The sequence below is a fragment of the Schistocerca americana genome, chromosome 3 (genome assembly GCF_021461395.2).
Source record: "Schistocerca americana isolate TAMUIC-IGC-003095 chromosome 3, iqSchAmer2.1, whole genome shotgun sequence".
In the NCBI taxonomy this organism is placed as follows: Eukaryota; Metazoa; Arthropoda; class Insecta; order Orthoptera; family Acrididae; genus Schistocerca; species Schistocerca americana.
In genome coordinates this window covers 919,357,663-919,384,611 of record NC_060121.1, presented here as the reverse complement: position 1 = coordinate 919,384,611, position 26,949 = coordinate 919,357,663, and the positions used below count along the sequence as shown (strand labels likewise).

The 26,949-nt window shown below is 43.9% G+C and overlaps 1 protein-coding gene and 1 pseudogene across 1 annotated transcript in view; one reads left to right on the top strand and one right to left on the bottom strand.

Moving 5' to 3' along the window:
• The window catches only part of LOC124606532 (frizzled-5-like), a 1,074,024-nt gene that overhangs the window by 660,892 nt on the left and 386,183 nt on the right, over window positions 1-26,949 (bottom strand). The gene's annotated exons all lie outside the window — the stretch shown is intronic.
• On the top strand, window positions 630-747 carry LOC124608534 (annotated as a pseudogene).

The following is a 26,949-nucleotide window of genomic DNA, read 5'->3' as shown; positions in this document are numbered from 1 at the left end:
AGTCACACACATTCCTTGCATAATAACTATAGGCGAACCAAACGTGGCACCTTGATGTGCTTCACCTTCTCATCCCTTATATGAAGTGATTTTTGTCATCTAAAATGACTCATGTGTGCGCCACATAAAATAGTCTGCTACACGAGTACCTGCTTGCATAGGGCACAACTGACCCATTACTCTTTCACTGCTACAAATGAGCTCTTTGAATTCCGAGCTCAGGCTGCATTTGTTCTGGCTGCACCGCTCGCCAAATCCTGGCGCCTGTGCTGAGATCCCGCGTTCCGGTCGATATGAAATATTTATCACCCGATTTTTCCGAAGCTTGTTAGGTTAAAAATTGATTTTTGCACATATTACAGTCTATTTCTTCGCTTGATGAAAGGACGAATTTCTTTTTGTTATATGCCATACTTACTGTGCTGCATCAAACTAAGTAAAATGTTGCACGAAATTTTAAAGATTTTGCAGACGTAAGAACACATCGCGTAAGCTTTGTGTATGGTTGCTTTTATCTTACATATTTCAGTGAACGAAATGTACATAAGATATCGAAATTTTATTTAAAATGGAGAGCAGAAGGATATCTTACTGCATTCTCGATTTATTGGGATCTATATTCGACATAGGGCAACGGTCTTGCCGCAGTGGATACACCGGTTCCCGTCAGATCACCGAAGTTAAGCGCTGTCGGACGTTGCCGGCACTTGGATGGGCGACCATCCAGGCCGCCATGCGCTGTTGCCATTTTTCGGGGTGCACTGAGCCTCGTGATGCCAATTGAGGAGCTACTCGACCGAATAGTAGCGGCTCCGGTCAAAGAAAACCATCATAACGACCGGGAGCGGTGCGCTGACAACACGCCCCTCCTATCTGCATCCTCAAATGAGGATGACACGGCGATCGGATGGTGGCCTGAAGACGTAGTGCTAACAATCGACATACGGTCTCTCACGACGCACGAAGTTTTGTCCAAGTGAACTTGACGGCTGCTATGAAATACGTATCGTCCGTTTTCAAGAAAACTGCAAGGTGAAAAATTTTGATTTTTGCACATGTTACAATCTCGCATTTTCGCTTGATAGTGAACTGAATTTCTCTTCGTTGCATGCCATAGTTGCTGTGCTGCATCAGATTCAGTAAAACACTGTGCGAAATTTTAAAGATTTTGCAGAGGTGAAAACGCATTGCATAAACTTGCATATGGTTTAGCTGATACATTACTGTGATAGAAATTTAGATAAGGTATCGGTATTTTATTTAAAATTTAGAGCAGAAGGATATCTCAATGCATTCTCGAGTTATTGGTTTTGTATACAAAGTCGGTAGCGTGCGACGCGCCCTCTTACTTACTTCCGTATCGCAAATCACGTGGTCATAACACTCGTCATATCTCAAACGATTCAGGATATCGAAACGAGATTTTCTGCGAGTTATAGCACACAATGAAACACATATGTTGTATGATAAATAATCGACACTTTTTTATTCACCGATATATGGAAGTAATTCGTCCGGAGCTGTGAAAGGTCGGAGACGTCCATAGCACTGTGGGAAAATCCAAATGGCGCACTTTACACGTCCACAATACCTGGGGAAGATGCGTAGCACGACCTGTATACACGCCCACAGCGGTTTAGGCCTTCGACTTGGCTCGAAACCAAATCGGAGAACTTCATTCACGGCGTGGAAATGGGCATATCCGTCCGCAAGAGCTACTTTCAGCCATTCTGTTACGTCTCCACGTCGACCCACCGTACTATGTTGATTTGGTCCATTGGACTATCACATAGTAGCCACTTGAGTGTCATGACTTACTTCAGCAGTAGAAGATGAGCAGCCCGATCAGCCGAAAATGACGGCTACCAGTAAGCTCGCCGCAGTTTCCTTGTACCGAGATTTACTCACAACAGGCGAGTTGCAGTATCAACAATAAGCAACAAACAACTCAAACTTCTCGTTACGGCACAAGGATGCAGCCGTGCGGTCAGTGCCCACACAGCCTCGCCCTCGAGCACCTCATTCACTGCCATTCATTTCGAAGGAGGATGAAATGATCAGATGAAGCACACGTGAAGGCTCAGATTTGAGAGGCGATGCCGGCACAACCAGATAAACCGCAGCCGACGACCCAGAAGCCAAGATACGAACGACGAATACGAAAGTTGCACCATGCCTAGTAAACCACTGTGGTGATCAAACCAATTTTCGTCCTGATGACAGCTTTATCTTACAAACTAAGTACTGCTGCCGCTAGCTTCTGCTCAGTGGTCTGTGACTGGAGTACAACAAGGAAGGGCTCGTGGCTGGAAATCTGTTTTCATTTATTTTGGCATTTCGTCATAGCGACCATACAGCCATCTCATAAATTCACTTACATTCTTGTCGCGGTAAGCTTTCACAGTGGCGCCTGGTGATACGCTTACATTTCGTATCATATTTCTGAAAAATATGGCGCTAGTATTTGCAGTGTATGTGTGTGTGTGTGTGTGTGTGTGTGTGTGTGTGTGTGTGAGCTGGTTGTCAACGTCGTCATTCGGCTGCATTCCAATAAGTTACTTGAATATTACATGTACCGGGAAAAACTCAGGTCCCACAAACAATACATACGATTGGTACCAGATTCTCTGATTGTTCTATTAACGATTTTATATGTGAGGAACACTCATACAGATTTAACTGTCGCCTCCTTTTCTGCATTTGAAGAGGAACAACGCCGCAACAAAGCACACCGAGTCGGTGGGAAAGTACCGTCATATGACACAGTGGTTACGTGGAGCAGACGTAAACAAGCCTGAGTGACAAAAAGCGGAGTCATTGCCCACGACCTTCGACAAAACGGAAACCGTAAGAGTAGTGGAGGCCCCTGTGTTCGACGACCAGCGGATCTAATTCGAGGTGACAGTGGAAAAAGTGGAAATCAGTTTTTCGCATGCTGTACGACATTTTGAACATGACGCAGGTCGCTGCCCGCTGAGTCCCCCGACTGCTCGCACCCAATCACAATGTTCGCCACACCGAGGCAGTAGAGGAAATGTTGCAACTGAGTCGTACTTGTTTGGACGCTTAATCGCCATGGACAGGAGGTGCGTGCATTATTATGATCCCCAGATAGAGAAGCAAAGCAAGCAGTGGAAAGACTTCGATTCACTACCCCTGAAAAAGACGATGACCTAATCGTCATCGAGTACTTTGCTGCTGTGAGGGCCATTTTGAGACTTGCGTAGCGTAATGCTAACAGATTAAGGTCGTAAGGGGCAAATTGGCACAGGAGCGTACTTTCCAGGTCGCGTTTAAGACTTTATGGTTCCTCCTCATGAATGGAGAGTCCTATGGCAGACTGAAGCAACTAAAAGTTTGGACAACATGCATTTCCTATGACAAATTATTTGGGATATCATAAATATTTATGTGACGTAACTTATCAAGACCACGGTTTGACAGTGAGGAATATTTTTCATATTTTCACTTTTGTCGTATCTCAGATCAACCGTTATTGCTGGTGCAAAAGTTAACCAAGACCAGTGGAAAGATAACAGACCATCTCATAAATGAAAGGTAATGAGTCAAGTGATAATGATGTTCATGCTGAGTGTAGTTCCAGTGTGAAATACGAGTATGTGCCATTCTCAGATCAATGAAGTAGTGAAGGTACGTTTTATACTTAAAACTACGTGAACTTGAAAACGTGTAAAACTATCTCTTGCAGTGTACAGTTCTGTTGAAAGGGTACAGTACCGCCCGACATTGAAAATAGGTACAACATACTTCATTATTCTTGTCTGAACAACACTTTGTTTTGTAAAATAACTCAATTTCAATTAATACAGCGAAGCCAGATACCAGTGTGGGAAAGAATGACATTCTATTCATTTAAGTGATCACATGTGCACTCCCACAAAATAAATCCCTACATCCAGTTTGGTGAGATCTGTGAAATGAGTGAATGTATGGTCGTCTGCTAACCGCAGATAGTGAATGTGAGTATATGATCATCTTTGAGACGATCCTTTGGCCACCTTTGGTGGGACCAAAGAGATGAAATTTACCTGAGCTTTGAGCGCCTGAAATGTGGCTGACCAATACGGTAGCAAGGTGCTCCCCCACTTCAGCAGAGGTGCAAGAGGACCTGAAGAACGGCCATGTTTCGGCACTCTGCCGCTGGATCTTGTGCTGTTAAGACCTGTCTTCGGTGTGCTCCGTAAAGACAAAAGAGTGGAGACATGGTATGCATGTGGAATATTTAAGAGTAGTTTGAAATAATAATTTCTCTATTTCAGGAACTTTTGTGGGGAGAATTAAATGTCAGGCAGGTAATATTAATGGGATCATAGTAATCTTCGGAAGTGACCAACGGTCACAATGAAACCACATGTAGCAATAAGTTGAAATACTTCCGTGTGCTTAAGTTAAGCTGAATTACTAGCGTGTGTACAATAAGTTGAAATATTTAAGAAATAGCGTGTGTACCATAAGTTGAAATATTTAAGAAATGGCGTGTGCAGGACTTGAAATTAGAGATGAGTACTTCCACGTGGTGAGTACTGTGTGAGTCTCAATCTGTGTATGAGACAAAGGATAAAGAGAAGTACTCGTCCATGGTATCAGTTGAGGACTCGCGTGTGTGATGAATATGTTCTTAATATTACTTTGCGTGATATGATTCCGTGTGACACTAGATTCAAACTCTGAGAGAGAAGCAAGGTGAGTCGGCTGTCTATCCAGCAACGCCACTAGGTTTGCATTGCACAGGAAGACGTGCATGTATCTCCAGAGTTCATAGTAGGAAAGTAGAATTACAAAGTGGGGCAGTGTCGTGTGAAACTGGGATAAATACTAATTGAAGTGGGAAAGCTGAAAGTGATAGTGTTGTGACTATTTATTGTATTGTATTCCATGTTGTAGTGTGGTGAATGCCATGTAATTTGGGTATGTGTGGTTTGCATGGTAGTGTAGCAAGGTAGTTTCAAAAGATTAGTGGGTTATGCTTGTTCCTTCTGTACCGCTCGATCTGGAGGAAAGTTTCGTGATGATGATTGTGTGAGTCGAAGTGTGAGATATAATAAAAGATCCACCATCCTATTCAGAAAGTGCACTGTAGCGTTAAATACACTCCTGGAAATGGAAAAAAGAACACATTGACACCGGTGTGTCAGACCCACCATACTTGCTCCGGACACTGCGAGAGGGCTGTACAAGCAATGATCACACGCACGGCACAGTGGACACACCAGGAACCGCGGTGTTGGCCGTCGAATGGCGCTAGCTGCGCAGCATTTGTGCACCGCCGCCGTCAGTGTCAGCCAGTTTGCCGTGGCATACGGAGCTCCATCGCAGTCTTTAACACTGGTAGCATGCCGCGACAGCGTGAACGTGAACCGTATGTGCAGTTGACGGACTTTGAGCGAGGGCGTATAGTGGGCATGCGGGAGGCCGGGTGGACGTACCGCCGAATTGCTCAACACGTGGGGCGTGAGGTCTCCACAGTACATCGATGTTGTCGCCAGTGGTCGGCGGAAGGTGCACGTGCCCGTCGACCTGGGACCGGACCGCAGCGACGCACGGATGCACGCCAAGACCGTAGGATCCTACGCAGTGCCGTAGGGGACCGCACCGCCACTTCCCAGCAAATTAGGGACACTGTTGCTCCTGGGGTATCGGCGAGGACCATTCGCAACCGTCTCCATGAAGCTGGGGTACGGTCCCGCACACCGTTAGGCCGTCTTCCGCTCACGCCCCAATATCGTGCAGCCCGCCTCCAGTGGTGTCGCGACAGGCGTGAATGGAGGGACGAATGGAGACGTGTCGTCTTCAGCGATGAGAGTCGCTTCTGCCTTGATGCCAATGATGGTCGTATGCGTGTTTGGCGCCGTGCAGGTGAGCGTCACAATCAGGACTGCATACGACCGAGGCACACAGGGCCAACACCCGGCATCATGGTGTGGGGAGCGATCTCCTACACTGGCCGTACACCACTGGTGATCGTCGAGGGGACACTGAATAGTGCACGGTACATCCAAACCGTCATCGAACCCATCGTTCTACCATTCCTAGACCGGCAAGGGAACTTGCTGTTCCAACAGGACAATGCACGTTCGCATGTATCCCGTGCCACCCAACGTGCTCTAGAAGGTGTAAGTCAACTACCCTGGCCAGCAAGATCTCCGGATCTGTCCCCCATTGAGCATGTTTGGGACTGGATGAAGCGTCGTCTCACGCGGTCTGCACGTCCAGCACGAACGCTGGTCCAACTGAGGCGCCAGGTGCAAATGGCATGGCAAGCCGTTCCACAGGACTACATCCAGCATCTCTACGATCGTCTCCATGGGAGAATAGCAGCCTGCATTGCTGCGAAAGGTGGATATACACTGTACTAGTGGCGACATTGTGCATGCTCTGTTGCCTGTGTCTATGTGCCTGTGGTTCTGTCAGTGTGATCATGTGATGTATCTGACCCCAGGAATGTGTCAATAAAGTTTCCCCTTCCTGGGACAATGAATTCACGGTGTTCTTATTTCAATTTCCAGGAGTGTAATTACGAGACCATAAGGTAGAGAATCACCAATGTAAAGCCATGCCCACTGGGCGGAGTTTCTCATGTGTTATTGTTGTAGGTTATAGAATTTGTGTGTTTAGGTTATAGAATTTATCAGAATAAATAAGATAGTGAAAAGAAAAAGATTGGTGGACTTTTCCTTCGAATTGTATGTTGTCATGATGTCCCGAATTTACAATGTGTGCGCCATTCATATTCAGTGCGGTGGCCACGTGTTGATAAAAGCCGTTAAATAAAAGACAAAAAGAAAATGTGGTATTGCCAGTGTGTAGCGAACAGTCAGAGTTCTGTAAATTACTGATAGTCAGATGTGCGTTTCCGTTGCGTATTATTCATACAGGAGGATAATTTGTAACTTAACTGAGAGTACGAGAGTTTATATTACTCGATAAATAAGAATGAATCCACTCGCCTGGCAGACCACTCATCTTGCAGGCCTGACTGCTTGATGCCACAGTACGAGCAAGGCACGTGGGTGCCTCTCACTGTAAATCTATGACCATATGCGAAAGTGGGCTAAATACATAGAGTGTGTTGTGCTGTCCTCTAGGGAGTAAAATCCGAACTACATTGCGGAATACCCACAACCATCGATAGGTATATGTTTTTGATACATTTTTATTATAACAGCTGAACGCCAAGAGAGTCAGGAACGTAGCTGGTTCACTTTAACAAATGAAATGCACGGAAGATCATCCTTCGGAATTTACATCTCTTGTCTTTTTCGTCATTCTCCTAAATTGCTTCCGGCAAATTCCGGGATGGTTCCTTCGAAAGGGCACGGTCGACTTCCTTATCCATCCTTCCCTAATCCGACGTGATCGATGAGCTCGCTGTTTGGTCCCCCCCCCCCCCCCCTCCAAAAAAAAAAAAAATCAACCAACCGACCAACGAGTGTAAGAGCACTAACAACAGAGACGTCCAGTTGTTCAACTAGGTGTTTGATTGTGATCAGTGGACAACCTCGAATGAGAGTGTACGCACGTTCTAACACAGCAGGGTCCCAGCTGTGTGCGGCGGGCCGGCTGACAGGTTTGCGCGGTCTTGTTTCGATGGTGACAGACGCCTCGTGCAAAAACTCATCGTGCCCTTGTCCACTACCAGACCTCCATAGAAATTCTGCAAGCCCATATGAATTTGTGTGTCGCTCTGCTTTCCCACCAAAAGGACAGCGAGCTCTGCTGTTCGTGATCTATATAAATGACCCGGGGGACAATCTGAGCAGTTCTCTTAGGTTGTTCGCAGATGTTGCTGTAATTTACCGTTTAGTAAGGTCATCCGAAGACCAGTATCAGTTGCAAAGCGATTTAGAAAAAATTGCCGTATGGTGTGGCAGGTGGCAGTTGACGCTAAATAACGAAAAGTGCGAGGTGATCCACGTGAGTTCCAAAAGAAATTCGTTCGAATTCGATTACTCGATAAATAGTACAGTTCTCAAGGCTGTCAATTCAACTAAGTACCTGGGTGTTAAAATTACGAACAACTTCAGTTGGAAAGACCACATAGATAGTATTGTGGGGAAGGCGAGCCAAAGGTTGCGTTTAATTGGCAGGACACTTAGAAGATGCAACAAGTCCACTAAAGAGACAGCTTACACTGCACTCGTTCGTTCTCTGTTAGAATATTGCTGCGCGGTGTGGGATCCTTACCAGGTGGGTTTGACGGAGGACATCGAAAGGGTGCAAAAAAGGGCAGCTCGTTTTGTATTATCACGTAATAGGGGAGAGAGTGTGGCAGATATGATACGCGAGTTGGGATGGAAGTCATTAAAGCAAAGACGTTTTTCGTCGCGGCGAGATCTATTTACGACATTTCAGTCACCAACTTTCTCTTCCGAATGCGAAAATATTTTGTTGAGCCCAGCCTACATAGGTAGGAATGATCATCAAAATAAAATAAGAGAAATCAGAGCTCGAACAGAAAGGTTTAGGTGTTCGTTTTTCCCGCGCGCTGTTCGGGAGTGGAATGGTAGAGAGATAGTATGATTGTGGTTCGATGAACCCTCTGCCAAGCACTTAAATGTGAATTGCAGAGTAATCATGTAGATGTAGATGTAGAGAGCTGTCTGCATGGAACGGATCGTATAGTGCCGCAACTTATCGGAACTCCTGAAACATACGGGCTGAAGGAGGAATATTCCACGATATTCTACAACAGTTTCCGCATGTTTCAACAGAACTTAGCCGAGAGAAAAAAAAAGTGTTGCATTACTTATTGACCGACCCTCGTGCATTCGAGTCGGCGCAACTAGTCTTCCGAAGCGCGTCGATATTGATGGTTCTCAAAGTGTGGGGTATGTTTGTAAGCTGACTAAGCTTTCAAGCGATTTAAAAATACTTTACCATATGTAGCGAAGCGAATCCGCTGTACTTAGCCGCTAAATCTTATTTATAAATACCTGGACGGACGGGAGAGCCGGCGGCCCGCGAACTTTGTTTGGAGAAGCAGTAATGTGGGGACGCTGCGTCGGTAGCGGCCGTTCAAATAGTGCGCAGTAATCGCTGTTGACTCGGTTTATTGCACGCTTGGACAAACAGGCTTATCTGGGAGAGGCGCGCCGCGACGCCTCGCGTTTGTGGATCCGGAGTGGGCCAGATTGAATCCTCGGGGAATGGCGCTGGCCGCATGGAAATCAGAGCAAACAGCCCGCCAGCCAGATTTATGGGGCCCGCTCCGGTGATAGGCCGACCGTTGCCGCGCGCATTCCGCCCGGGAGCCGCGGGCGGGCAGTTGCGCCGGGCAGCTGCGGTGCTGATTTACGAGTGCAACCGTTACATGTTAAGTGGATCGGCAAACGCCGTGGCGCCGACAGCGGGAAGAAAGCTAATGTTTGACAGCTGTAGTCGAGCAGGACTTCCGAGTACCTTCCGTAGCCGTGGGCACCAACGCTCCGAGGCAGTTCGTTTGAACCCTGGTTGGAGAAGAGATTATAATCGCCAGTGTTTTGCAACGAGGGGAGCAGAGATTGAGGCGTGAAATCCCACGTCAACAGACTCTGCGCCAGTGTCCTGAATTGAATTCAAACCTCTATGTAGTGCCTTATGTGCACTGCTGATAGTGAGCCGTTGACTCTGGTGATGGCAATCCGTCGTCGCATGCGGTAAGGTCTGCGATTCTCCTGATGTTCGACTACAGGAGGAGGCTATCCCTGGGCTGAACGCTCCCCCACATCTTTCATTATCAACATCGTCATCATCATCATCTTCATCATCATCATCATCATCACCACACAAACACGACACTACATTCCACACACAATCTCAATCAGCTATATTAAATGCCGGCCACTGTGGCCGAGCGGTTCTAGGCGCTTCAGTCCAGAACCGCACTGCTGTTACGGTCGCTGGTACGAATCCTGCCTCGGGCATGGATATGTGTGATGTCCTTAGGTTAGTTAGGTTTAAGTAGTTCTAAGTCTAGGGGACTGATGACCCCAGATGTTAAGTCCCATAGTGCTTAGACCCATTTTGAGCTATATTAAATACGCAAAGGGGGTGCACTCACCCTCGTCATGCCAATTGAGGAGCTACTCGACCGAATAGTAGCGGCTTTGGTCAAGATTACCATCATAGCGACGGGGAGAGCGGTGTGCTGACCCCACGCCCCTCCTATCCGCATCCTCCATGAGGATGACACGGCGGTCGGATGGTCCCGGTAGGTCACTCGTGGCCTGAAGACGGAGTACTCTTTTTTTTATTAAATACGCAAAGACGTTAGACAGGCAAGTCCTTCAATTGACGTCATCTAGAGTGATTTGTACACTAACCCACATAAATAAAAATTTATTTACGTCTGCGGATATAGGTCTACGTTGAAAACGGCTCTGAGCACTATGGGACTTAACATCTGAGGTCATCAGTCCCCTACACTTAGAACTAGTTAAACCTAAGTAACCTAAGGACATCACACGCATCCATGCCCGAGGCAGGATTCGAACCTGCGACCGTAGCGGTCGCGCGGTTCCAGACTGAAGCGCATAGAACCGCTCGGCCACACAGGCAGGTTCTACGTTGCAATAGAATACTGAAACGCCTAAAGTAATTTCAACCGAACTTACTACAAAAGTCACCACAAAAAATTAAAAAATACATGTTTGTATAAGACTCCCTAGCACCTGCACCGCTGGTGAGAAGATCAGATTGTTTGCAGATGATGCTGTCATTTACTGTATAAAGAGGTCACGAGAAGATCGAAACCAAATGAAAAATGATTCAGATAACGTATCTGTGTGGTGCGAAAAGTGGTAATTGACTCTAATTAATGGGTGAACTTATCCACATGAGTACTAAAACGAATCCGCTAAGTTTCGTTTGCATGATATATCGCACAAATCTAAAGGCTGCGAACTCAGCTAAATACTTTGGAGATTATAATTATGAGTATCTTAAATCGGAATGATCATATAGATAATGTTGTGGGGAAAGTTAACCAAAGAATGCGATTTATTGGCAGAATGCTTAGGAGGTCTACTAGAGAGACTGCCTACACTGCATTTTTCCGTCTCTTCTGGAGTACTGCTGTGCGATGTGGAATCCGCGTCAGATAGGACTGACGGAGGACATCGAAAAAGTCCAAAGAAGCTTAGCTCACTTTGTATTATAGCGAAATAGTGGAGATAGTGTCACGGGCGTGATAACCGAGTTGCGGTGGCAATCATTAAAACAAAGTAATTTTTCGTTGCCGCAGGATCTTTTCACGATATTTCAATCACCAGCTTTCTCCTCCTAATGCGGGAATACTTCATTGCCACTCACCTATATAGGGAGAAATGACCATCGTAATCAAAGAAGGGTAGACCTCTCACGGAAACAATTAAGTGTTCGTATTTCGCGCGCATTGCTCGAGAGTCGAACCGTAGAAAAATAGATCGAAAGCGGTTCGATGAATCCTCTGCCAGGAACTCAATTGTGAACTGAAGAACAGTCGCGTAGATCTAGATGAAGGATTCCGACGGGGTTACCCATCACCCCTAGGACTGGCGATGTGGGACATAAGGGATAATCCTCAAAGCGTTTTCTTTCTCTACGAAAGTAATACACCGAAAATTCTCTGTAATGTTCTTTATACATTATAGTCTTTCCATTCCGCTATCATTTTTCCCCTCAATCGCTCCTTGCAACACCAACTTAACTCGTCTTGCATGCCATAACGATTTTCCCACTAACCTGACACTCCTGGTAACGGTTTTCCAAGGAATTCCATACTTACTTATTTCTTTAGTACATTTCGTAATCGTCTAACAAATGAGTTTCTCATGGCTTGACTTTCAGAGAAACTTCTTATCATCTTCTTCAGATATCCTAGTCGCTTCAGTCCGGAACCGCTAGACTGCTACGGTCGCAGGTTCGAATTCTGCCTCGGACGGTGATATCCTTAGGTTAGTTAGGTTTAAGTAGTTCTACGTTCTAGGGGACTGATGACCTCAGATGTTAAGTTCCATAGTTCTCAGAACCATTTGAACCATTTTTCTTCAGATAACACTGTTGTTGATCCTTATTTATTAAGCAAACATTGGCTCCAAGCTGGACGTCGTTAAATTTTATTAGGTTAGAATCACTAACAGAAAGTTGCCTTTCCAGCGTTTACATCGTTTCTGGACAGCATTGAGGTAATTATTCAGTTTTTATTACAATCATTTTCTTCTTACTGTTCAAATCTCAGGAATTGTAGGCATATCAGTACCATTCGTGCGTTGTCACTGTGAGAGGCAGCTTGATAGTTACGTCTCATAACCCCACCTCCACGTGCTCCGTGTGTTGTTCTCGCGCCTGCAACGCCTTCGTTCATTCGGAACGTTCTGCCGCAATATTTCCACGCTGCAGCACACATTCATTAACAGGTACTCCCAAGCTGGGTGTTACTCGCTGGCATGCTCCATCTTGGTCTCTTCACAGCGTTCCTTCGCAGTCGCTTCATCCGGCAGAGTGCAACTCACCCCTGGAAAGTATGCTTTCGTTCGGTAACAATACTAACAGGGAAGGTCTGTTTGAGTTCCACTGTGCAACCACTGCCATAGTCGCAACATGGAAGCCGCGGTACCTTTACGGCTCCAATTGAGTTTTACATTCATGGCTACATTACCTTGCTCACGTACTACGCAAATATCATGTACTGTACGATAATGAAACATAGAAATTTTACATTCAGGTTAGGAAGCAGTTGCGTAAGGTTTGCAACTATGAATAAAAGACAGAAATCTAGTTATCTGATAGAATTAATTTTCCTTGAGACATATGAGTCCCAGCTCAATCTTCGATAATGATAGAAGCTGAAGAAATGAATTAGAATTCGTGACATGGCCAAGACTTGAACCCAGGTCTCTCGTGTACTAAGTAGAGGTGCTAACCATTACACCACCATAGCTGGTGAGACTAACCCAGTTGCGTGGACAACCCCAGCCCAACGCCCTCCCTAAGACAAACTCTGTGGCAGCATAGGTACGAGACATCTGCAGCAATTATGCACAAGCAAATTTGGTCGACATACGCTTATTTTGTGGGAAATGGGGGAGGAGGTGGGGCGGAAGAAATGCAAATTCTTGACTGTCAAAGTTTAGCTCAGGTTTGTAGGTGTGCTCAGACAGCCATACAGTTAGAGCACATACTCATGATATGCACGAATTCGGGGTTCGAGTCCCGGTCTGGCACAAATATGCAGCTGTCACTACAAAAATGAAAACAGTGGGAACTGCTTGAGGGGCACAAAAACTTCTTGTGAGCTCTAATTTATAACCCAACAAACTTTTCAGATGAGAAAGGATGTTTTGGTTCCACCCAAATACAATATGTCATCCAAACGAATCTAGGCTTATAACATCACTGGAATACAAGGAGGTTTCTTGGAAATAAGAAGAATCATTTTTCACCACACTTACACAATGTTAGCGTCGTCTCTACGTACATGAAACACACAGACGCATCATGAAGCGTGCTGTGCATGGGCTGTACACCCTACAGACTGGCAAACCTTCTTACATTAATGGTGTACAAGCGACCTAACATCGAAGGGGTTACATCAGCCACAACAGAGCTCCAATTAGGCACGCTTCCTAGGCCAACAGGCAGAAAAGCGGGTGCCACCAGAGGTTGCTGGCTCCGTGGACATATTTGCTTCTGCGGACCATGTGATCACAAATAATTCCTTAAGTATCTCTACGCGGCCTGGGTATTTAGGGCAGCGCAAAACCGCTCTATGGCATCTTCTACCGAGCTCTGGGAGAATTCGCTGCGTACACCGCTATGGCGCACCGCCAGCCACCGAGAGGGAGCCGCCAGTGTCTGTGTCCACTATCACCAGAACTTGGTCTCTGCATCAGAGACGACTAAGAACTTTGTATCGGACATCGACCTTCACTATGTTATTTTGTTCTACTTCCGAGTGAATATTAACTTTAACTGCTTCATCACTAAGCCCTCAGCCTAAGTTCGCTTGTATAAATCCAGTGCTAGTCACAATCTTTCACAAACTATTGTAGCGATTAAGTTTTATTCAACACAGGAGTATTTGGTTTATGTACTTTTCAGTTAAAAGCCGGTCGGTGTGGCCGTGCGGTTCTAGGCGCTTCACTTTGGAACCGCGTGACCGCTACAGTCGCAGGTTCGAATCCTGCCTCGGGCATGGGTGTGTGTGATGTCCTTCGGTTAGTTAGGTTTAAGTAGTTTTAAGTTCTAGGGGACTGATGACCTCAGAAGTTAAGTCCCATAGTGCTCAGAGCCATTTGAACCATTTTTTTTTTTCAGTTAAAATGTTCCACATTGTTTACCTGGGCTGTGTTCACTTCGTGCCTCAACTAGCACAAGGCATAGAAGAGGGGAAGAACGGTTTGATTTCCCCAAACAGAACGTACCATTCTAAAATATGAATTTTTACTCTAGTGAGACTGCGGGGTTCGTGCAATGAAGTGGACGAATCCAGTAACATCTTTTGCGATTGTTATCAGTTATAGACTCACTAACATATATCTCTAGTGACACCGTATGATCTCATAAGTAAAACAACCTGAAAGTTGAAATTATTCTGCTACCTTCGACTGCAAACTTTAAAAAAAAAATATATATATTCCTCCATTTTATCTTTAACTTGCATGTTATCAACTGAGTTCAGTATACAGCTGAAATGAACATTCATTTTTAAAAACGGCTTTAACCTTCAAATAATTCAGTTTTAGTATGAACCCATGCACTGGAAAGCAGACAAAACGAATTTGCGCTGAAATTCGAACTTGCGGCTTTTGTATGAGGCTGCAGCCTTCAACAGCTATGGCACAGGCCATGAATTTCTGAGTGAATCAACTGGAAAACACAGGTAAAAGTGCAACCGACGATAACTCGCGAAGTGGGAGTATTTGACGTTTGTACTGCTTCTGGTAGGACCCTGGTTGTTTGACAGAACTTCAGCCCTACTGAACGCGCCGCGACATTCGCAACGGTAAGTAACGGAAGTCCGCGGGGGCAGGCGGGCCTGTCAGCCGATATCTGCGCCATAAATCTGAGGCGGCCGTAAATCCGGTGGCTGTATCGGGGGCGGGCGCCGCCTCCAGGACCTCCGCCAACGGGGGCGGCCACAAGGGAGGCTCCTGCAGGAAACGAACGCCTAGTAGCTGTCTGACGCGGGTGGTTGTCACACACTATGAATTCGAAAACAAAGTTACGCAATTAATTTTTTCTCTTTCAGTCACAACATTTTGATGACAGCGTACAAGCCATCGGTGTTTGCTAAAGTTATCAAGAAGGTTGTATATACAAGGTTACTGGAGCATTTAAATTCACATAATTTGCTGTCAAATGTACAGTTTGGTTTTGGAAATGGTTTAACAACTGAAAATGCTATATTCTCTTTTCTCTGTGAGGTTTTTGACGGATTAAATAAAAGGTTGCGAACGCTAGGTGTTTTCTTTGATTTAACGAAGGCTTTTGACTGTGTTGACCACAAAATATTACTGCAGAAGTTGGACCATTATGGAGTAAGGGGAGTAGCTTACAATTGGTTCGCCTCTTACTTTAAGAACAGAAAGCAGAGGGTAATTCTCCGCAATATTGAGAGTGGTAGTGATGTTCAGTCCCAATGGGGCACTATTAAGTGGGGCGTTCCCCAAGGGTCGGTGCTGGGGCCACTGCTGTTTCTTATTTATATAAATGATATGCCTTCTAGTATTACAGGTGAATCAAAAATATTTCTGTTTGCTGATGACACCAGCTTGGTAGTGAAGGATATTGTGTGTAATATTGAAACATTATCAAATAATGTAGTTCATGAAATAAGTTCGTGGCTTGTGGAAAATAATTTGATGCTAACTCACACTAGGACTCAGTTTTTACAGTTTCTAACTCACAATTCAACAAGAACTGATATTTTGATCAGACAGAATGGGCATATTATAAGCGAGACGGAACAGTTCAAGTTCCTAGGCGTTCGGATGGATAGTAAGCTGTTGTGGAAAGCCTATGTTCAGGATCTTGTTCATAAACTAAATGCTGCTTTATTTACCTTTAGAACAGTATCTGAAATAAGTGACAGTTCAACACGAAAAGTAGTCTACTTCGCATATTTTCATACGCTTATGTCATATGGTATTATTTTTTGGCGTAATTCTTCTGATTCAAAAAGGGTACTTTTGGCTCAAAAACGAGCTGTTCGAGCTATATGTGGTGTAAGTTCGAGAACTTCTTGTCGACCCCTATTGAATAGTCTGGGAATTCTGACATTGCCCTCACAGTATGTATTTTCTTTAATGTCGTTTGTTGTTAGCAATATTAGCTTATTCCCAAGAGTTAGCAGCTTTCACTCAGTTAATACTAGGCAGAAATCAAATCTGCATGTGAAATGCACTTCCTTGACTCTTGTACAGAAAGGAGTGCACTATTCTGCTGCATCCATTTTCAATAAGTTACCACAAGAACTCAAAAATCTCTGCAGTAGCCCAAGCGCTTTTAAGTCTAAACTGAAGAGTTTCCTCATGGCTCAATCCTTCTATTCTGTCGAGGAGCTCCTGGAAGAGCTGAAAAATTAAGCAAATTCCAGTGTTACATTGTTGATTTTCTTTATTTAAACTTAGGAATTGTCGCCTGAATACGTTTCTTGTATTTCATTTTATCTGTTTCTACTATCGTGTTATAATTTCATGTATTGACTCGTACCATGATCATGGAGACTTCTCCTTAATTTGGTCCCACGGAACAATAAATAAATAAATAAAAATAAAAGCAACTTTTTAACATTTCATAAAGTTCATCAAAGAATGTCTCAACAGTTGAAGTACATACACTATGTGATCAAAAGTATCCGGATACCTGGCTGAAAATGATTTACAAGCTCGTGGCGCCCTCCATCGGTAATGCTGGAATTCAATATGGTGTTGGCCCACCCTTCCACTCTCGCAGGCATACGTTCAACCAGGTGCTGTAAGGTTTCCTGGAGAATGGCAGCCCATCCTTCACGGACTGCTGCACTGAGGAGAGACACCATGTCACGGATTGCGCGGCCCCTCCTGCCGGAGGTTCGAATCCTACCTCGGGCATGGGTGTGTGTGTTGTTCTTAGCATAAGTTAGTTTAAGTAGTATGTAAGTCTACGGATCGATGACCTCCGCAGTTCGGTCCCTTAGGAATTCACACACATTTGAACATTTTTGAGGAGACGTATCGATGTCGGTAGGTGAGGCCTGAGACGAAGTCGGCGATCCAAAACATTCCGAAAGTGTTCTATAGGATTGAGGACAGGACGGTGTGCAGGCAAGTCCATTACAGGGATGTTATTGTCGTGTAACCACTCCGCCACAGCAAGCATCTTTACCAACAAGGTCGCCGGATCTCTCTCCAGTTGAGAACGTGTGGAGCATTATGGGCACGGCTCTCCAACCAGCTCGAGATTTCGACCATCTAACGCGGCAATTGGACAGAATCTGGCGTGACATCCACCGGGAGGGCATCCAACAACTCTGTCAATCAATGGCAAGCCGAATAAGTACGTGCGTAAGGGCCAGAGATGGACCAATGCGTTATTGACTTGCTCAGTTTGTGCAACTCCTTGTGTTGCATAAAACTCCAAATTTTCTGAAATTGCAGTTGTTTGTTTGCCTATACATGTACATCACATCTGCCGGTTTCCGTCCCATTCGGTTAATTCGCTCATGGTGCATCGTTCTTTTTTGTGTTAAGTGCAGTACACAACTCTGCAGTACGCTAAATAAAGAACTAATTGCCAATCTCTGGAGCCGTTGGAGAGGTAATTAAATATCACAGAAATTTTACCGGGAAGAATTTCTTAACATATAGTTGCATTATGTGCAACTAATACTGTCCACTAAGCCAATCCGCATGAATGATGTATTATATGAAAAACAATAATCCCACTGAAATCCGCTGGAGTACACCATATGTTACTTCTATCTCCGTAGATGAATCTCCATCCAGGATCTATATCTACATCTACATCGATACTCTGCAAATCACATTTAAGTGCCTGGCAGAGGGTTCATCGAACCACCTTCACAATTCTCTATTATTCCAATCTCGTATAGCGCGCGGAAAGAATGAATTCTAACTCCTCTATCTTTCCGTACGAACTCTGATTTCCCTTCTTTTATCGTGGTAATCTGATCGTTCCTCCCTATGTAGGTCGATGCCAACAAAATATTTTTGCATTCGGAGGAGAAAGTTGGTGACTGGAATTTCGTGAGAAGGTTCCGTCGCAACGAAAAACGCCTTTCTTTTAATGATGTCCAGTCCAAATCCAGTATCATTTCAGTGACACTCTCTCCGATATTTCACGATAATACAAGACGTGCTGGATTTCTTTGAACTTTGTGAACGTGGTCCGTCAGTCCTGTCTGGTAAGTATCCCACACCGCGCAGTAGTATTCTAAATGAGGACGGACAAACGTGGTGCAGGCAGTCTCCTTAGTAGGTCTGTTACATTTTCTAAGTGTCCTGCCAATAAAACGCAGTCTTTGGTTAGCCTTCCCCACAACATTTTCTATGTGTTCCTTACAATTTAAGTTCTTCGTAATTGTAATACCTAGGTATTTTTTGAATTTACGGCTTTTAGATTAGACTGATTTATCGTGTAACCGAAGTTTGAGTTCCTTTTAGCACTCATGTGGATGACCTCACATTTTTCGTTATTTAGGGTCGACTGCCAATTTTAGTACCATTCAAATATCTTTTCTAAATCGTTTTGCAGTTTCTTTTGATCTTCTGATGACTTTATTAGTCGGTAAACGACAGCGTCATCTCCAAACAACCTCAGACGGCTGCTCAGATTGTCTCCCAAATCGTTTATATAGATAAGGAACAGCAAAGGGCCTATAACACTCCCTTGGGGAATGCCAGAAATCACTTCTATTTTACTCGATGACTTTCTGTCAATTACTACGAACTGTGACCTCTCTGACAGGAAATCACAAATCCAGTCACATAACTGAGACGATATTCCATAAACACGCAATTTCACTACGAGCCGCTTGTGTGGTACAGTGTCAAAAGCGTTCCGGAAATCTAGAAATACGGAATCGATCTGAAATCCCTTGTCAATAGGATTAAGGGAGGCGTGCTGTCTATTAAGAGATTTTCGATTCAGTCACAAACATAACCCATAAGACTGCTTTTTTTCCGTCTTCTTGTAAGGCATAATGTGGTACACAAAGTACCGGCTGATCAAAAAGTCAGTATAAATTCGAAAACTTAATAAACCACGGAATAATGTAGATAGAGAGGTAAAAATTGACACACATGCTTGAAATGACATGGGGTTTTAATAGAACAAAAAAAAAAAAGTATTGCTAGACGCGTGAAAGATCTCTTGCGCCCGTCGTTTGGTGATGATCGTGTGCTCAGCCGTCACTTTCGTCATGCTTGGCCTCCCAGGTCCTCAGACCTCAGTCCGTGCGATTATGGGCTTTGGGTTTACATGAAGTCGCAAGTGTATCGTGATCGACCGACATCTCTAGGGATGCTGAAAGACAACATCCGACGCCAATGCCTCACCATAACTCCGGAGATGCTTTACAGTGCTGTTCACAACATTATTCCTCGACTACAGCTATTGTTGAGAAATGATGGTGGACATATTGAGCATTTTCTGTAAAGAAAGTCATCTTTGCTTTGTCTTACTTTGTTATGCTAATTATTGCTATCTGATCAGACGAAGCACCATCTGTCGGACATTTTTTGAACGTTTGTATTTTTTTGGTTCTACTAAAACCCCATGTCATTCCAAGCATGTGTGTCAATTTGTACCTCTCTATCTACATTATTCCGTGATTTATTCAGTTTTCAAATTTATACTGTATACCTCGTACTGAATCAACCATAGTTCTTTTTCTTGTTCATAGTTTCTCATAATCGATGTCTTGGAGCCCGTAACTATGTTCCAGGGGGAAGGTTATTTTCTTCCAGGTGGGTCGTAATGTTTTATCCTGGAATACGTACTAGCTTCATCCATCCCTGTTATGGCGCTCGTCATTATGTACGGGCCTATCTGGCAGCAAGTATGTGCGCTGGTTGGAGTGCATTTCCCTGTTTGTACGCTGAAGCAGAACAGGAGGGGAGCCGCCAGCGCGTGTCTCTATTCAGACCTGTGAGCCTGCGAGCGCGTAAAAGGGCGTTCCCGGAAGACCGCCGCGTGCAGTTAGCGCCCTCGGAGGAGCGCAGCAAGTGGCTGCCGGAAGCACCAGGCGTAGACGGATTAGCAGCAGAGGCGGGAGGAGGCTGGCTACAGGCTCGTGCTTAGTCTACGCAAACCATCTTTACGGTGTGTCGTGGAGCATACGTTTCTTATATTAACACTGACAATTCCTCGCGTCTCTGTTCCGTTCGCGAATGAGATTTGAGAATGACTGTCGGTAACGCTTCCGTACGAGTTTTAATTTCTCAGATTTTCTCATCGTCTTTGTTTAGAGAGAAGTATGTGGGCAGAAGTAATATGTTGCTGGATTCTTCCGAGAACATACGGTTTCAGAAGTTTAGCAGTAGGTCTCTCCGTGGTGTACAACGCCTCTCTGGCGCCAACTAAACGATCTCGTGACGAAGCGCGCCACTCCTCCTTTGACTTCCTCCAACTCTTCTGTCATTTCAACCTGGTCAGGGACGCAGACTGTCGGACAATGCTGAAGAATCGGTGGAGCAAGTATTTTGTGAGCTATTTCTTTCATAGATGAAACACGTTTCCTTTTGATTCTTCCGATGATTCTCAGCCTGGCGTCTGCATGCTCCACTTAAGTTTCTGTAGTCATTCCAATTTAGAACCCTCTGGACGATTACTCATAGATATTTACGGTACCGTGATTACTGTTTCCAATTATTTGTTGCCAACGGCGTAATCCAATAGCAATGGGTCTCTTCACCCGATTATGTGTGTTACATTACTTTTATTTACCATCAGTGGCAACTACCAGTCCCAGCTACGTCGTCGATTCGGTACAGTATCCTGGCATTGCATCGTTCTTACAGGCAACAGTGTCTACCGTGGATAGTGTCAAAGAGCTTCCAACGTTATCCGATAGATCATTAATATACACTGCAAGAAGTAATTGCTCCGAGGCAATCCTTTCCGGTAATACCACTACCAGGTGTACCGGTATGAAATGAGCGTTAAGATATAAATGTGTCGATAGGGAACATTTGTTGTGAACGAGCCTTAATTTTTTGTTTGGTTGGTATGACATCTGTCAAAGATATTTAGTACACATCATGTCATGTAACAAACAACATCATATGTTTTCATCGTGTTAACAGTGTCGAATTTTGTACCAGAAAGTGATGATTTACGGAAAGAGTTAATTTTTGTTTTCATTTGAAAGAAAAAAGTGCTTCAGAGTCGCATCGAATGCTTGTCGAGGCATATGGTGATCACGCTCTATCAGAAGCAACATGCAATAGATGGTTTCAACGGTTCAGAAATAATGATTTTGATGTAAGAAATGGAGAACGTGGAAGACCACCAAAAATGTTCGAAGACGCCGAATTGCAAGCAATATTGGATGAAGATGATACTTTGAGTCAGAAGCAAATGGCAGCAATGCTAAATGTTGTACAACAAACAATTTCTGGCCGTTCTAAAGCTATGGGAAAGATCCAAAAGTGTGGAAAATGGGTGCCACATGAATTGAATGAAAGACAGATGGAAAACCGAAAAACCATTAGTCAAATTTTGCCTCAAAGACATGAAAGAAAATCAATTTTGCATCGAATTGTTACTGCCGATGAAAAATGGATTTTAAGTATCCTAAACGTGAAATATCATGGGTTAATCTGGGACAACCATCAACATCGACTGCAAAACCAGATCGATTCGGCAAGAAGACAATGCTCTGTGTTTGGTGGGATCAGAGAGGTGTGGTGTATCATGAGCTTCCAAAACCGGTGGAACTGTGAATACTAATCGCTACAAACAACAAATGATCAATTTGAACTATGCATTGGTCGAAAAAACATCATAATGGGCCAGAAGACAGCAAAGTAATTTTTTAACACGACAATGCACCTGCACACATAGCAAAACTGGTTCAGGATACAATCAAAACACTTAGCTGGGAGCTGCTACCCCACCCGCCGTATTCACCAGACTTGGCCCCTTCCGACTACCATTTGTTTTCATCAATGGCACACGCATTGGCTGAGGAACACTTCGATTTCTACGAAGAAGTCGAAAATTGGGTGTCTGATCGGTTTGCTTCAAAAGATGGACATTTTTATTGGCGTGGTATCCACAAATTGCCAGAAATATGGTCAAATTGTATAGAAAGCAATGGTCAGTACTTTGAATAAAATGTTTTTACTTTTCAATTGAAAATTAGTGTTTCATTTTCACAAAAAAACGCTCATTTCATACCGGTACACATCTGTCGAATCCGTCATTTTAAGAAGGATGTGTTGTGTTTTCATCTGCTAGGTTCAAATGGCTCTGAGCACTATGGGACTTAACATCTGAGGTCATCAGTCCCCTAGAACTTAGAACTACCTAAACCTAACTAACCTAAGGACATCAGACACATCCATGCCCGAGGCAGATTCGAACCTGCGACCGTAGCGGTCACGCGGTTCCAGACTGAAGCGCCTAGAACAGCTCGACCAAACCGGCCGGCATCTACATCTACATCTACATCTACATCTACATTGATACTCCGCAAGCCACCCAACGGTGTGTGGCGGAGGGCACTTTACGTGCCACTGTCATTACCTCCCTTTCCTGTTCCAGTCGCGTATGGTTCGCGGGAAGAACGACTGTCTGAAAGCCTCCGTGCGCGCTCTAATCTCTCTAATTTTACATTCGTGATCTCCTCGGGAGGTATAAGTAGGGGGAAGCAATATATTCGATACCTCATCCAGAAACGCACCCTCTCGAAACCTGGCGAGCAAGCTACACCGCGATGCAGAGCGCCTCTCTTGCAGAGTCTGCCACTTGAGTTTGTTAAACATCTCCGTAACGCTATCACGGTTACCAAATAACCCTGTGACGAAACGCGCCGCTCTTCTTTGGATCTTCTCTATCTCCTCCGTCAGACCGATCTGGTACAAGGAAGTTCTGAATCCTGTCACAGAACCGGTTCATTAATCCGGTTCTCGTACTTTGCTCACTAAACGACAGTGCTGAACGGTATGGAATGCGTTGGGAAGTCACGGAGCACATCACCACCCCGCAGGACGCCGTCGTCAACGGCGCTCCTGGAACTTCAGGAGACCTCTGTTCGCAAAATCCATGTTGATATTTTATTTTTATAGAGGAGATTTTTGCTCTCCAAAAATGTTATATACCGTGAAAGGATATTCGGGTGCTGTAGTCCTCATGTTCTTTACTTCTAGTGCCTGTCAGTATAGTAGATATTCCCATTCAGCCACGGATTGTGAAGAATATGCGTAAACAACTTCAGTATTAGGGTCCATGTCGTGTTACCACTCCCGTGTCGTTAATATGTAAAACAAATGGGTGCACCTCGGGTGTTTAATACTCCTTTAATATTCTCTCCAATGTGACATGTCTGAGGCAACAACCTCACAAACAAGCACATACACCGAAACAGCAGCATGTATATAACGTGACGTTTAAAGGTGACTCCCAAGTTTAGTCAAAACTGAGCAGCAATCGCTGTGGACTTAAGGGTGAGGAGGAGGAGGAGGAGGAGGAGTTAGTGTTTAACATCCCGTCGACAGCGAGGTCATTAGACACGGAGCACAAGCTCGGTCTAGGGAAGGATGGAGAAGGAAATCCACCGTGCCCTTTCAAAAGAACCATTCCGGCATTTGCCTGAAACGATTTAGGGAAATCACTGAAAACCTAAATCAGGATGGCCGGACGTGGGGTTGAACCGCCGTCCTCGCGAATGCGAGTTCAGTGTGCTAACCACTGACTCAACGATGAATTTGCGATGAGTGTCCAGTACCACATTTCATACAAACCAACATTTACGCAGCTATCGCAACTTTTGTGTCACCACAAGTAACAAATCAGAGGAACATAAAGCGGATTCGTACATAAAACATGGAACTGCTTCGTCCAAACGAAGCACGTTGGTCACACAATGCACAAAAAGTGTCAACAGTGAACCAAGCAGAAGATGGTCGTGACTTTGAAAACACACTTTTCCTTGTACTGCACGTATCCACCACCTGTTGTCTACACAGAGCATGACTTCACTGATGCGGGAGCTTACTGCGACGTCCACGCGTGATGGTCTGTTCTGACTACAAGCAATTCCATAAGGCCGTTTCTGTAAAGAATTTTGCCGGTCTTTCATTGTCTAAATCGATGGCCAAAAAACAGTAATGGAAGAAGAATTTCACCTACATCTACATCCATGTAATTACTCTGCTATTCACAATAAAGCGCCTGGCAGAGGGTTCAATACATATCAATGTACTTTCTGCAGGCGACGGTTCTGCACGCACAGAAAATTCACCCTATCGGACAAGTAGCCAGTTGTGTCTCCATACAGCGAGCGTCAACTTCGGAGTTAATGCAATAACCCCGAATCATCCGTTTTTACGCTCCCAAGCGTTTGCGGAGGAATATCTGTTCGTGCAGTTTCATCAATTAAGCCGAGTTCTACCATTAATTAGGTGGCCGAGGTAAGTGCAGTGCTACCTTTGAGAGCATGTACTGCCGCTAAGTGACAACGACACCTTACGAATTATGTCTCTTCGAATTTATTCGTCAACTTTCTAAAGCAAGTCTACGAAAGTTAGAAAAAAATTAAAACATTTTAGAAAATCGCCTTTGAAAATTAGATTTTGGCGCACTGTTAAGCACAAAACATTTCCAACTTATTGAAAGCGTCGTTGGAAGCTGAATGAATGGCTGCAAGTCCTGACACCGCGAATTCGCTTGTTCCATTGTCGGTAGGAACAATTTTTTTAACACTTGTTTAATTTTTTAAACATCGAAAAATGGAAATATTAACTAACAAAAATTAACTAACTAGCAAAAATAAAATCTTTCGGCTTTTAATTACTAGCTGCAATAAAATGTCAGTATTCCTGGTAAATTTAAATGTCGTGCAAAAACACGAAATATCAAACAGGCTATCCTAAGAGCCGAAAGTTTGTTCGTGACCAAATAAATATAATTTTGCAGAACATTAGAAAACGTAATTACAATTTGATATTGTTATATTCTGTCAAGCACCAAAGAAAATACACTTGATGATAAATTAAGTAGTTTTTTATTTCCAGAGGTTGTAAAATATTATTAATGCGTGATTTTTTTTCATTTAACAACAAGCGCATTTCGCATGTCTGTATAAAATTTCAACCCTACATTACTAAACCCTCGTGAATTTTACGATTTCAGTAGTGCATAAAACAGTTCTTTTGTAGTTAACTTCGTACGTAACATTTATTTTATTTTTATTTACTCGCCAGGTTCCGTAGGATCAAATTGAGGAGCAAATCTCCAAAGTAATGGAACGTGTCAGTACATGGAATCACAACATAAACTTAATAACAGATAAAAATAAAATGTTTATGAACCCGAAAAAAGTCAACTCATAAGTTTAAGCAAACGCAGTCAACAGTACAACAAGAATCAGCTTAATTTTTCAAGGAACTCCTCGACAGAATAGAAGGAGTGACCCATGAGGTAACTCTTCATTTTTCGAATTGAAAGCTCTTGGATTACTGCTAAGATTTCTGAATTCTAGTGGTAGCTTATTGAAAATGGATGCAGCAGTATACTGCACACCCTTCTGCTCAAGAGTTGAGAAAGTACGATCCAAATGCAGGTTTGATTTCTGCCGAGTATTAACTGAGTGAAAGCTGCTTATTCTTGGGAATAAGCTAATATTGTTAACAAGAAATGACAGTAACGAATATATATATATATGAGAGAGAGGGGGAACGTTAAAATACCCAGGCTTGTGAACAGGGATCCACAAGAGGTTCGTGAACTTACACCACTTATTGTCGAAACCGCCCGTTTCTAAGCCAAAAATATCCTTTTAGAATGGAGACAGTTACCCCAAAATATAATACCATACGGCATAAGCGAATGCAAATAAACAGAGTAGATCACTTACTTCAGATACCGTTAATATAGTAAAAATGGCAGCATTAAGTCTTTGAACAAGATCCTGAACGTGGGCTTTCCATGACAGTTTACTATCTATCTGAACACCTAGAAATTTGAACTGTTACAGTGTTACTAATCATATGCCCATTCTGTGAAATTAAAACGTTAGGTTTTGTTGAATTGTGTGCTGGAAACTGTAAAAACAGAGTCTTAATGTGATTTAGCGTCAGTTTATTGTCTTCAAGCCACGAACTTAGATCATGAATTGCACTATACGAATCCGAGTCAATGTTGCACACAACATCCTTTACTAGCAAGCTAGTGGCATAGCAAACAGAAACATTTTAGAGTTACCCTTAATACTAGAGGGCATATCATTTATATGAATAAGGAACAGGAGCGGCCCCAACACTGATCCCTGGGGCACCCCGTACTTCACCATCCCCACTCAGACCCCCATATCAGCCAGCCTCTACATTGTGAATAATGTCCTTTTGCCGTCTGTTGCTAAAGTAAGAGGTGAAACAATAATTGTGAACTACTCCCAGTATTCCGTAATGGTCCATCTTCTGTAGAATATTTGGTGATCAACACAATCAAATGCCTTAGTTAAATCAAAAAAATATGCCTAGCTTTCGAAACCTTTTGTTTTACCCATACAGTACCTCACATATAGCGTTTTCAGTTGTTAAACGACTTCTAAAGCCGAACTGTACATTTGATAGCAAATCGTGTGATATAAAATGATCAATTATCCTTACATTATCTCTACATACACAGCCTTCTCAATAACTTTAGCAAACACTGATGGCATAGAAACAGGTCTAAAATTGTCTACATGATCCCTTTCTTCCTTTTTATAAAGTGGCTTTACTACTGAATACTTCAATCGTT